This window comes from Ambystoma mexicanum, chromosome 5p (genome assembly GCF_040938575.1).
Source record: "Ambystoma mexicanum isolate Mex_15411 chromosome 5p, UKY_AmexF1_1, whole genome shotgun sequence".
Taxonomy (NCBI): domain Eukaryota; kingdom Metazoa; phylum Chordata; class Amphibia; order Caudata; family Ambystomatidae; genus Ambystoma; species Ambystoma mexicanum.
In genome coordinates, this window is record NC_090930.1 from 443,787,561 (window position 1) to 443,798,549 (window position 10,989).

Genomic DNA, 10,989 nt, shown 5'->3' on the forward strand with positions numbered 1-10,989 from the left:
GGCACAAATGAGTAGTGCAGCTTAGACACACTAGCTGAGCAAGGCGGTGCAGTGTAATAGATGAAAGTGATCGAGATGACCCGCGCTTCGTCTGCAGGATCCTTTTGAAAAATACTAGGCCGGCGCAAGAAAGAGAAAAACGAGCGAACCCCAGCTAAAATGTAAGTAAAGCCCGACGAGAAGACAATGTAAGGAAGCCCGACGAGGAGACAAGAGCGTCGAGGATTTGCCGTTTTCCACTGTCAGGTGTGCTAAAGTATTGGTCTGCAGCTTACCTTCCTTATTTCTACAAAACTGAATACTGGCAGCCTCGCTCCAACTCGTGTAAATCTCCAACCCCTGCAGCAGTTTGAGGAGAGCGCGGGCCCCAACTACAGCTGATCCGATGCTGAAGCGAGTCACGTGACACCTGCCTGCTGCATGCCACGCCCCCAGACACGCCCCCAGGAAGTGTGCTTATAAACATCTCCGAGCCGCCCTTGCAGCGTTAAGCCTGACGAGGAGACAAGGGGGACAAGGATTTGCTGTTTTCCACTGGCAGGTGTGCTAAAGTATTGGTCTGCAGCTTACCTTCCTTATTTCTACAAAACTGAATACTGGCAGCCCCGCTCCAACTCGCATAGGTCTGCAGCCCCTGCAGCAGTATGAAGAGCGCGCGGGCCCCAACTACAGCTGATCCGATGCTGAAGCGAGTCACTTGACACCTGCCTGCTACATGCCACGCCCCCAGACACACCCCCAGGAAGTGTGCTTATAAACATTTATAAACATCTCCCAGCCGCCCTTGCAGCATTAAGCCTGACGAGGAGACAAGCGCGACAAGGATTTGCTGTTTTCCGCTGTTTACAGCTGGTTACCTGGTAAGTGATTAATCAACAAGTTTTATAACATTTTAGTCCGTGGAGTCCTTTAACATCGAACTATCACGTAAAAATAACCTTAACCGTAAAAGTATAATGGATACTAGCAAACCTTGTATGCGTTTGCAGGAGAAACTTGAAGAAACATTAGCAAACGTTACAAAAAACACAAACTTCCCAGATCAACCTTGAAACCTATTGCAAGATCCACCCACTTCGATTAAAAAAATAACTACTTTGACTGCCTCATCGCATCTGACTCCAAAAGTCCTAAATGAGCCCAATTCGACTGTGACACTACCAATAGACCCAAAACTTTCAACTCACCCTGTATCAAAGCAGGGCAAATTAGAACTAATACAGACACCGAAATCTGAAAAAAAAACTCCCAACTAAACAGGTTGACGCCTCAAGTCTCACAGCCGGCCAAACTACTTCTACTCCCTATAGATGCTGGAAATCCGTTGACCAGTGGAAACGATATGCCGATTGCTTCAGAACAACAAGATTCTTCACCAATATTGGACCATGCTAAGAATCAGATCCTCCCAGCCAGCACTAACATTCAGTCTGCCTGTCCAGTGCAGTTTTCTGCTCCCCCAAAACATGAACTTGATTTACCAGCACAATCCGAATTACAATCTAGAAACACTCACTCGAGTGTGCATACTAACGTTCCTGTTACCCCCAATCTTCAACAATGAGCAAGGACAGCTAAACAACAATGGCAGTCAATGTATTACCATTCAGAGTCCCCTCAAGCCAATACAAATAAACAATTAGAAAGGCGAGTTGCTCGGCTTTCTCTAGACATGACTGAAATAGATGCCATCATGGATTCCTAAGAATGACAAAAAGACATTTTTGGAGATCTTCACAATAAGAAGCTTGAAGCACCAATTAAGACATCAACACCTCCCCATAACACGAAGTATGAAGCCCCAACCAAGACATCGACACAATTGTAAACAAACAAAAAAACCTTGTCCCAAAACTTTCCCCCAATTCTGACCAATATCTTAAGCCTTTAATAGTCGATGATAACCATCCAGAGCAACAATCCATACTTTTTTTAATTTTTTTTATTTATTTGATTTAATTACAAAATAAAGATACAGTCCCCCCATTAACTGTTCGAGTTCCCCACAAACAGAGCGGCACTCTTTCTTTGTCCTATGTTGCAATCCACGCGTAGTTCCATATCTGATTCAGCACCGGGATCAAGAACAGGGTCCACGTCCCCCACAGAAGTGGCAAGGTAATGACACCCAGCTGGCTATCCTGCCCATCCATATCTGCGGTCAGGCAAGCAGGTCGATCTCTCGAAAGAAGCCTACCACCGCGATCACCCAAGTGGTCTTTTCCCCACTTAGGAGCCGGCACTACCATTCCTCTTCCTCATAGACATATAGGTTTTTGAACAAATGTCCGAGATGTCTCTGGCGGGGGCCCGTAACGCCTAAGCAGTTGAGCAAGAGGTGTCTTATGGTTTCAGCCATCTCTAACTTCTTGCAGAATCTGCATGCTTCGTCCGGGGCCAATTTTCTACAGAATAGGACTTCCCTTGTGTGAAGGATATTAAGACGGATTCTTAAGAAGTTCATCGTGAGTTAGGAATCCGGTCCTCTTAATAAGTAAGGTTTGAGCTCGTTCACTTTAGACAACTGTGGAGGAAGGTCTTTAAACAGTTTTGAGGCGGCAGCTTTTTCCAAAGTGTCGATCCAATCTTGATTTAGAAGTCGAGATTTCACCTTGGCAGGGTTGTTAATTAGTTCATCTTTAGAACTTCCAGCGCTCTCTAAGATTGAGTCGATCTTTGCCATCCAACTTGTGAGCATTTTGCATGATCCAGACCGGATTTCGTACTGGATTTCTTGCATGATCCGTGGAGGACTTGGGAGTAGGCACTTTCGGAATAACATTGCTTTGTTACAAGAGACAATAGAGGTCAAAGATTGTAAAGAAAGTTCCCTTCTTATTATCAACATTGGTAACGAATCAGGAAGGTTAAGAACCTTTCTCCAATAGAAACCTTCCACTTTTAACCAGAAAGATGTTGGCAGGTTCGGTAAGGCTTCTGCTCCATACGTGACCGTCGGGATCACTTTAGCCTTGTAGAAGGTTACCACAGGGGCCATAGTGAATTTTCCGTATTTTTTCAGTATTGCCCGAGATTGAGAGATAAGAAGTCTCGCCTTAGACATAATGTTCTCCTGCATCAATTTTTCCTTGCTGTTCTTGTTAATGATCACTCCCAAGTATTTAAAGCTGTCTACCAATTCAATTTTGATGTTATTTACCGCCCATGTGAATTTCTCCGACTTCCTTTCATTTCCTCCCAGAGTCATGATTTTGGTCTTTTCCGAATTCATCAAGAGATTGTTCTCTTTGAGGTAGGAATCGAGGTTATTTATCTGTCTCTGGAGGCCGATTGGAGTTACATCAAAGAGAATTATGTCGTCCGCATATAGCAAGCGTGAAATTTTGCTGGATCCCAATGTCGGAGGGAACATCCGGACTCTAGCTTCGTACTCTTTGAAGTCGGCCGTATATGCGTTATACAGGGCGGGAGCTAGGGGGCATCCCTGCTTTACCCCTCTTACCCTCTTCATCCAGGCAGATAGAAGGCCTTGGTTGTTGAGCCGGACACATATTGTGTTTTCCGTATATAAGGCCTTTATGGGTTCCAGTATCCTTGGGGGACAGGCATGGAGATGTAATTTTTCCCATAATCGTTGCCTGTCTACCCGGTCGAAGGCCTGGACCAGGTCGATGAATGCCATATAGATCTTGGGGCTGCCCTCGAATACTTTGGCTTTAAGTGTGCTCACTGCCAGAACATTAACCAAGGTACCGACATTTTTCACGAAACACGACTGGAAGGGATCCGACAGGCCAGTCACCGAGATCCAGTTACTAAAGTTGTCCAGGATTAGAGCACCAAAGAGCTTTCCTATGGAGTCTAGTAAAGCGATGGGACGATAATGTGAAGGGTTGTCTTTAGCTCCCTTTTTGAAAATAGGGACCAAAATCGCTTTAAATCCATACTTCAATCAAAAAAAGATGAAGCTGTGACTAACAATCCAGGAGTACCGGAAAGAATTCCAACCACAATGCTTGATCTCCAGAACACGTTAATAGCTGTCTTATCAATAGCAATGGTAACCTTTCTTAAGATACAAGAAGCAATGGTGGATACCACAAAGGACCAAGCAACTTTACTACCTATGATTATGACAAAACAAACCAAATTAGAAGGCTTCATAAGCACCATACAAGAATGATTAAAACATGAAGCAGAAGCCACTAGAATATGACAAAACCACCTTGCAGAAATTGCAAGAATTGATCAGGTAGACAAACACAATTTGATGGACACAATGGCAACAATTACAAAGAAACTTGTGGACGACAAAGCCAAAAAACCTACAGTCCAACCGATAATGCTTGCTTCAATGGAGTGATCGATACAAACAGACATGGCAAAAAAAAAATCAAATTACCCAATATGAAACCTTAACACCCCATACAAAACCCTTGACCTTGCCATTACCACCAAGTTTTACCAACATTGAACCCACAATATGCACCCCTTTTGATATCTTTGATCTAACCAAACGGGAATTTGGGCAATTCTTTGATTCCAAAGAAAAAAAATTCTAAGAAACGACAGTCAGGTTCTCGAGCCTTTCTAAGGAAACTTCAAGTTATCCCACAAGATCAATCTCGATTTGCCCTACCAACAATTAAAAGAAATCTAGATGCATTATTAGGTCTTTTAAAGCACAACACAGTGAATCAATAAAGGGAGAAACACAATTCACCCCTAACATTCACTATCTCTACCTATAGGGGTTGTAAAGATATATTTAATAAAAGAGATAGGACAAAGAAATAATAAACTCAATGTGTAATACTAAGACCCTACACGTATTCCTAACTCGAAGACGTGTACTCATATCTTGAAAGAATAGATAAAGTACGAAAAATACAAAAATATGTACATTTATTATATAAGAGAATAAAGTTCATAATTGAAAAAATAAGATGAACAAAATAAGATAAGACCCACAATATAGCACAAAAACTGATTGTAAGGAATACAATAAAATTATTCTATACACATAAAAACCATTATACTTAAAACATTTACACCACATTACAAAAACACAATCATAGCAGCAAATCACAATATCTTAAAACAAATGTGTTTCAAACAATGCATATATTCCCATGCATATATTCCCAACATGTAACATGTTTCAGTTCTTGGTGCCCTAAATGGCTGAACTCTCTTCAGGGGAAACAAACACTTCTTTTCTGTAGTTTTAAAGTTATTCCAATATTGTGCGTTAGGGGTCCTAGACACATCTACCAACAGATGTAGTTAAAACCAGCTGAAAGATATAAGGGGCAGAAAAATACCCTGAGTACTCAATAATCACAAAAAGTTAACTCAACTACATTCACCTCTAAAGTGAAAAGAGGGAAAGGGAACCAGTCACCATGACAAGATAATCAGGAGTATGAAAAATCACCATCGATGTGAAAGTACATTCACAAGTGTATAGAAAGGATCAATAAATAATCACTTAAGGCGCGACAAATCAATATTTTTGTTCGCCAGGCCGCTACAAATGTGGTCCCACAAGTACGGGGTGTATTAGTCACCAATAGGTAAGTAGAGAAACCGTCACCAAGAGTATATGACGAGAAGGAAATCTGTCAGTAAGACATATTCTCTTAAAATGGCACAACTGTAAAATACCTGAAAGTAATACAGCACTGTTCAATATTCACAATCCAACACGATGGTCATGTGGGTAGCAAACTGGGGTATACAATCGCACTGTGTGTCAACCCAATGTCAAATCACTGGCGCCGTGAGTCCAAATCTATTTAGAAATCTGAAATAACACAGAGAAGACTGCTAATGTGACTGCTGTTGTAAAGTGTATCACAGTGCTATACAAACATGTAATAAAATTAATGTAGAGCCTGTCTAGCAACGTATGTGCTCTATACTCAATATAAACAGCCTGTGTATACGCACACCCCGATATATCCAAGAGGTGACACACATACAGCGAAATCTCTTGTAATACCCGCTAACCATAAAACGAACATATCCAGGCCGAGGTAGATCACGGAACGGTAGTGATTAAAAACCCGTTTTATAAACTTACTTCCACAACGGCTTCGCACAACATCGCGAAGACACGCTCACTTCAAACCGGCCGGCACAGCTCGATCCACATACTTCTGTGTAATCCGGAAAATAACAGAGAGGTAGGACTAATACTATATCCAGTATATAAACATGTTAGGCACCATCTTAGAAGTAAAAATGGCCACTATTGAATCGGCTCCCTATGGTGCACAATATTGAATGAACGTAGACATCACTAGAGTATATGGGTATTCAGAAATTCGTATCTCACAGAAAAAGCATCATTTAGAACATCCAAAAGACTTCAAATGCATAAATAAATACGAGAAACTCAATGTGTTAAACCAATCGCATATTGAACACCAATCATCTTCATGTATCTTTTTGGTACAAATTAAAGTCCAGTGGTAGATGTACAGACATATACAAATAAACAATGCACATACATCCATAGTCGTCATAATTGTTTTGTATACATAGTCTGACAATAATTCTAAATTAAAGGCAAGTGAACCGGCAGGTATAATTCTCATGGTTATTCAGTGGGCTGTTTGGACATAACCAATAGAATATTAATCACCAATCATCTCCATGTATCTTTTTGGTACAAATTAAAGTCCAGTGGTAAAGGTTCACCCAAATAAACAATGCATGTACATCCATAGTCGTCATAATTGTTTTGTATATACAGTCTGACAATAATTCCAAATTAAAGACAAGTAAACCAGCAGGTATAATTCTCATGGTTATTCAATAGACCACTTGGACATAGCAGAGGGAAGATCCATATAGAAGCGCGCTATCTCATAAATGCACTTGGTGCCAATCTACATTTTCATTTGGCCCCACCCCATGACTTTGCAATTTGAAAAATAGTTTCTGTTCAAAATTCAGCAATTTTTGGTCAATTGCCTCTTTGTTTATGCCTTCACCTTTCTTGAGAATTACCAATTCGAAGTTGGTATGGTCATGTTTCATGTCTATGAAGTGCTTGACCATAGGTGCAGTAAGCACCTTGTTTTTGATACAACTGCGATGTTCAATAAGTCTAATGCGGCATTTCCTATTGGTTTTGCCAATACAATGCAAACCACATGGACATGTGATCATGTAGATCACATTCTATGTGTTGCAATTGGTCATACTACTCATTGTCCATAGCAAATCTGGATTGATCTGTACAGACTTAGTAGTTTTGGTGAACTCGCACATGACACAGTGGCCACACGGGAAATGGGCCAGGACAGGGGGAAGACCCCACAAAGTCGTTTGTTCAGCAGGTAGGTCTGGTTTAATAGTTACATCATTCCTGATTAGTATGTTTCTTAAATTCTGGTTTCTCTTAAAAGCTACCAAAGGTGGAGGTATTTCTTGGTTATTATACACTTTCTTCCATGTTTTGTCAATGATGTTCTTTATTTTATACAACAAATTAGAGAAGTTGTTAATAAATACAGTTCCAACTTTTTTCTGTTCTTTATTGGTTTTTTCCAGGATAGCCTCTCTATAAGCCCTTTTGGAAGATGTCTTTACTAATCTAGCTGGATACCCTTTGTCCAACAGTTTCTGGGACAAGATGTTAGCACCTGCAGTAAAATCTTCCTTCCGGCTACTGTTGCGTTTAAGCCTCAGGAACTGTCCATAAGGCAGATTAGGTTTCAAGTGATTGGCATGGTGGCTGTTGTAGTGTAACAACGCATTTTTATCGGTCTTCTTACTATAAAGTTTGACTTTGAGCAACCCCTCATGATGAAAAATGGTAATATCCAGGAAGTCAATTTGATGTTCCTGTATGGTTCCAGTGAATTTCAAAAACCTATTTTGCAGGTTAAGCCAAATAATAAAATCATTAACTAGTTGCATAGATCCATCCCAAATGATGCGGATGTCATCTATATATCTGATCCACTTTCTCACAAACCGTTGGTAAGGGCTATCTGTAGAGTAAATCACACTCTTTTCGAAAAACTCAACGTACAGGTTCGCCAAGTTGGGGACCATAGCCACACCCTTTGCCGTGCCCTCTGTTTGTTGATAAAAAGTGCCTTGAAATTGATTTTTTTTTTGTCAAGGCAATTTCTATGCACCATAAGATAAAGCCATTACTGACTAGGTGTCCGTCCTCTCTATTAAGAAGGGTTTCCTCTATCACTTCCAATGTAGCTTGCTGGGGAATCATGGTGTATAGTGACTGTATGTCTAAACAAATAAGTAAACTCTTTCCTGATTCAAAAGGCAGATTCTCTATCTTATTTATGGCATCTGTAGTGTCTCTTAGATAACTCGCCATTTTGATTACAAAAGGTCTAAGATAGAAGTCTACAAATTCACAATGGTTCAAGAATCGAACTGACCCCCGATACAATATGCCTACCCGGAGGATTAGAGGGAGGTTTGTGAACTTTGGGGAGAATGTAAAATATTGGTACTCTACCAGTGTCCCGTATTAAAAAATCACATTCTTGTTTCGAGATCATTTCTGTTTCAAAGGCTCTCGTGACTTTTCCTCTAATAATTGAGCACAGTTCAGAGGTTGGATCACCCTCTAAACGAGTGTAGCTGTTGCCATCTGATAGTAATCTCTCGCATTCATTCACATAATCAGTACGATTGAACAACACAATGGCTCCCCCCTTATCAGCCTGTCCGATAATCACATCTTTATCTTTAGCCAATTTGGAAATAAGAGTACGTTGGGATCTACTAAAGTTCGAATTATAGGACTTCTCTTTATTCTCCAAGTTTAGTATCTCTTTTAACACCTGTCTCTCAAATACTAGAGATTCAGGGCTGAAAGAGTAGATAGGGGCACAAAAAGTGGAAGGATTACGTAAACCACTAAGATTGTTGTTGACATATTCATTACCATCTTTAAAGAATTCATTTAGTCTAACTTTACGCATAAAAGCATAAAACTCAGTTCTGAATTCAAAAGGGTCATGTCTTTTCGTAATCACGTAATTCAACCCTTTGTTTAGAATATCTTCTTCTGCAGTGGCCAAGATATAGGTTGATAAATTCATTACCATTGATTTCTGACATGCTCCGTGTGTGAACCTGGTTGTCACAATTCCCTCGGTTCGGGCCCTGCCCTAAAAAAGGCGTTTGTTGTCTCTGTCGGTTGGCACCTCTTTGGCCTCTACCTCTGCCCCGAGCCATATTAGGATGGTTGTCTCCACAATCACCTGTAGTGCTTTCATCACTAGAACTATGGGATGTATCCCTAAATCTTACCCTTCTGGTGTTACTGAGTGTCTGGTTATAGGTACCAAATTTGTGCCCCTCCGCAGTTGTATCAAAAACAAGGTGCTTACTGCACCTATGGTTAAGCACTTCATAGACATGAAACATGACCATACCAACTTCGAATGGGTAATTCTCAAGAAAATTGAAGGCATAAACAAAGAATTGCTGAATTTTGAACAGAAACTAATATTCAAATTGCAAAGTCATGTGGTGGGGCTAAATGAAAATGTAGGTTGGCACCAAGTACATTTATGAGATAGCGCGCTTCTATATGCATCTTCCCTCTGCTATGTCCAAGTGGTCTATTGAATAACCATGAGAATTATACCTGCTGGTTTACTTGTCTTTAATTTGGAATTATTGTCAGACTGTATATACAAAACAATTATGATGACTATGGATGTACATGCATTGTTTATTTGGGTGAACCTTTACCACTGGACTTTAATTTCTACCAAAAAGATGCATGGAGATGACTGGTGTTTAATATTCTATTGGTTATGTCCAAACAGCCCACTGAATAAACATGAGAATTATACCTGCCGGTTCACTTGCCTTTAATTTAGAATTATTGTCAGACTATATATACAAAACAATTATGACGACTATGGATGTATATGCATTGTTTATTTGTATATGTCTGTACATCTACCACTGGACTTTAATTGTTACCAAAAAGATACATGAAGATGATTGGTGTTCAATATGCGATTGGTTTAACACATTGAGTTTCTTGTATTTATTTATGCATTTGAAGTCTTTTGGATGTTCCAAATGATGCTTTGTCTGTGAGATACTAATTTCTGAATACCTATATACTCTAGTTATGTCTACGTTCATTCAATATTGTGCACCATAGGGAGCCGATTCAATAGTGGCCATTTTTACTTCTAAGATGGCGCCTAACATGTTTATATACTGGATATAGTATTAGTCCTACCTCTCTGTTATTTTCCGGATTACACAGAAGTATGTGGATCGAGCTGTGCCAGCCGGTTTGAAGTGAGCGTGTCTTCGCGATGTCGTGCGAAGCCGGTGTGGAAGTAAGTTTATAAAACAGGTTTTTAATCACTACCGTTCCGTGATCTACCTCGGCCTGGATATGTTCGTTTTATGGTTAGCGGGTATTACGAGAGATTTCGCTGTATGTGTGTCACCTCTTGGATATATCGGGGTGTGCGTATACACAGGCTGTTTATATTGAGTATAGAGCACATACCTTGCTAGACAGGCTCTACATTAATTTGATTACGTGGTTGTATAGCATTGTGATACACTTTACAACAGCAGTCTTAATACATTTGGACTCACGCGCCAGTGATTTGACATTGCGTTGACAAACAGCGCGATTGTATACCCCAGTTTGTTACCCACGTGACCATCGTGTTGGATTGTGAATATTGAACAGTGCTGTATTGCTTTCAGGTATTTTACAGTTGTGCCATTTTAAGGGAATATGTCTTATTGACAGCTTTCCTTCTCGTCATATACTCTTGGTGACGGTTTCTCTACTTACCTATTGGTGACTAATACACCCCGTACTTGTGGGACCACATTTGTAGCGGCCTGGCGAACAAAAATATTGATTTGTCGCGCCTTAAGTGATTATTTATTGATCCTTTCTATACACTTGTGAATGTACTTTCACATCGATGGTGATTTTTCATACTCCTGATTATCTTGTCATGGTGACTGGTTCCCTTTCCCTCTTTT